The sequence below is a fragment of the Furipterus horrens genome, unplaced genomic scaffold (assembly GCF_987537825.1).
Source record: "Furipterus horrens unplaced genomic scaffold, mFurHor1.1.pri manual_scaffold_6, whole genome shotgun sequence".
In the NCBI taxonomy this organism is placed as follows: Eukaryota; Metazoa; Chordata; class Mammalia; order Chiroptera; family Furipteridae; genus Furipterus; species Furipterus horrens.
Window position 1 is genome coordinate 99,160,954 of NW_028327176.1, and position 3,235 is coordinate 99,164,188.

The following is a 3,235-nucleotide window of genomic DNA, read 5'->3' on the forward strand; positions in this document are numbered from 1 at the left end:
GAGACTTTTGCCTTTCCTAAAACTAAAATAACCCTTGAAAGGGAAGAGATTTCAGACCATCAATGAGATTCAGGAAAATATGATGGTGCACCTGATGGTGATTGAGGGAACCGTGTGAGGTTCCCCAGGTGCCTACTTTGAACGGGACTGAGGTATCATTGTCCTATGTACAATGTTTCTTGTATCTTGTATCTTCTTCAATAAATATCCCTATTTTTCATATTACATGGCTGGATATGTTCTGGACAGACCTTGCATACTCTCTTCCTGTAGGCCATTGAGAAATAAGATAACCATCTACCTAGGGTGCTTTAAATGTAGTTCTTTCTGTAAAGAACATTAATTACTATAAATTTTATCCCTATAATTTCAACATTTTACAAAATTGCAGTTTTCAAAACATTTAAATTTATTAACAATTGTATAGACTATACTAATCAAGAGAATTTCTATTTAAGCAGATTTAATGAGTATGTGCAGTGAGACATACTAAGTTTGTGTGGACAGGGATTCAGGTCGTGAGTATCGGGCAGAATTTCTGAGGCCAGAATGAGCTTCATGTCTTTGAGATGTAGAGAGGCCAGTTTGTCAAGAATCATGTGTGCACAGCAGTGAGTTGGAAGGAACTGAGATCCAAGAATCTTGGAGGTCAGGTGATATGGTCATCGGAAACTGGGGAACCAGAATTAATTCTGAATATGATGAAAGACCATGTGTGAGGTCCAAGCAGGCAGCTACAGGAAATGAGTTTCTAACCAAAAAGTTGCTTCTGGCTGGTGAGTAAGACTAGACATTAAGGGGCAGGAAGGGAAGCAAGGTTCCAGAAGGTGGATATAGCAGGGTCCAGGTAAGAAGAACAGGTGGCTTGAGGTATTGCTGGAGGTGATATGAACAAACTGGTGGTCTGCTTTGCAAGTAGGTCATGTTGGGAGTCAGGTTGTGGTGTTACAAAGCCAGGAGTTTTTTTAGCACAAAGGTTGGTCACCCAGGTAGTTGGGTGCTGTTAGCAAGCAGTCATGTGACATTGGCCAGAAAGTGTAGGACACTGACCAGCAGGTGGGGCACTCCATTGAGCAGGTAAGTCATACTGACACGTAAACCAGCCACCTTTCTAAGTAGGTTGTGTTATGGACTGAGTTGAGTCCCTCGCAAATTCGTATGTTGAAGTCCTAACCCCCAATGCTAATTAAGGTAAAATGAGGTCTAACAAGTGGGCCCTAATCTATTATGACTAGTATCCTTACAATAAGAGGAGAGTAGGATACAGATAGGCATAGGGGGAAACCATGTGAAGACACGGGAAAAATATGACCATCTAGAAGTCAAAGAGAGGCCCTCAGAAACAACTAGCCCAGCTGACACCTTGATCTTGGACTTCTAGCTTCCAGAATCATGAGAAAATAAATTTCTGATGTTTAAGCAACCCAGTCAGTGGTGCTTTGTTACATTAATTCTAGTAAACTAATCCAGTTGGATAATTTCCTTGAATCTCTGGGGGGCCCTGCATGAGAGCTACTGTAAGCAGTGCTCCCTATATGGGAGACGTGACAGAGTAATATGAAGTACATGAGTTTCTGGGGGGAGTCTCCAAGTTATTGGACGATCCTGGCAAAAATCCAAGATGATAGCAAAACAGCTTATTGTCTCAAGAATAGTTGAGTGCTGCAGATGAATTCCACAGAGAGGAAAATGAGAAGAGGGGATAAGGGATTTGGGTGTGCAGCTTGGTGGCTCCACTGATTCCCTTAAGATGCTGGACCACAGTAGGAGACCCTTGAGAACATTTGAGCCAGTGGTTGAGAAGCTTGTGAGGGCATTTAGAAACCATGGTGCTGGGTTTCATGAGGGGAGCTGGGTGAAGTCACTAATGATACTACTATCATCTAAAGCAGCAATGTAAGAAGTCAGTACTCCACTGACTTCTGGGAAAGGGCCAGAATTTGACCTCCTTTTCACTGAGGTGGGACCTTGGATCTGAATGCAGAATCTGATATTCTCTTCTTATCAAATATTTGCCTTTACCATGTTTCTTGCTGCCTTATCTGTTTCCAGGTTTGCAGGATCTGTTGAGACCCAAACTAGGTTTGGGCAGGCAGCATAGAGGAGCTGCTCCAATCACTGTGCTCTCACCTAGAACTATAGTTTTGGAATGATCTTTTTTTTCTCTTTCTTTTTTAACTTTTGAGTTTTACTGTAAAGAGTTGCCTTTATCAAAGTTCCCATTTTGTTTGTTTGTATTTAATTTAATTTCAAGAAGCACTAACACAATAAAATCACTCCTAGCCAAGTTTGTACTCCTTTTAGAAAAATGACTCTTCTCTGTATCTTTGAAAAATTGTGCCAATAGAACAAGTTACAGTACCTAGGGCTCCTATACCTGGAACAAAGACGTGCGAGTATGTCTAATGAAGCTATTTACATAATTGACCCGGGTGACTTAGGTTAAATAAGACATATTGTGTTCATGACAGGTCAGAAATAGAAGGAGCCCAGTCAGAATTTCTCATGGAAAATAAGACAGGTATCTTTAGGAATGAAAATTAGCCTAAAACAATCTAAGGCAGTTCACAGCAAATATGAAGTTATATGGAAATCTTGGATATAATTATAAAAAGCAATGCTATATTTTTCATCCTCCTCTATAATATATTTGTATTGTTTTGTTAGCATGTGTGCCTTAGCATGTAAGAGAGTTGGGTGCTGAACCCATGGGTCTGAGCTTTATACTATAAGAATATAGCCATCACCAAGACCCCAGAGTCTTGGAAGCAACTATAGAGACAGGTTGGGGCTGGATTATTCTGTTGATTATTAGTCTGTACCTTCATAAGTTAGTTTAGTGTCAAACCTCAAAACTGGCCCATGCTTTGTTGATTTGGGGCATCTTGGATTCCCCAGGCTGTCAGAGCTAGAAGGCAGGGCAGAGGCCAAGTGGTTCAGTCCCCAGCATCCGCCAGACCTGAGTTTGAATACTCACTCTGCCACTGAGTAGCTGAGCAATATTAGGCCAGTGTCTCAACCTATTGGAGCCTCCATTTCTCATCTGAAAAATAAGCCCTTATAGTCCTGACCTCTTAGGGTCATTGTCAAGTAAATGAGACAAAGCAAGTACAGTACTCAGCACTGTGTCTGACACAGTAAGTATTACTGATTATTATCACTATGAAATGTTCTCCAACCTGAACAATGATCAGGGAAAGACTGAGTTCTGAGGGAATTTATGTTATGTCCGATT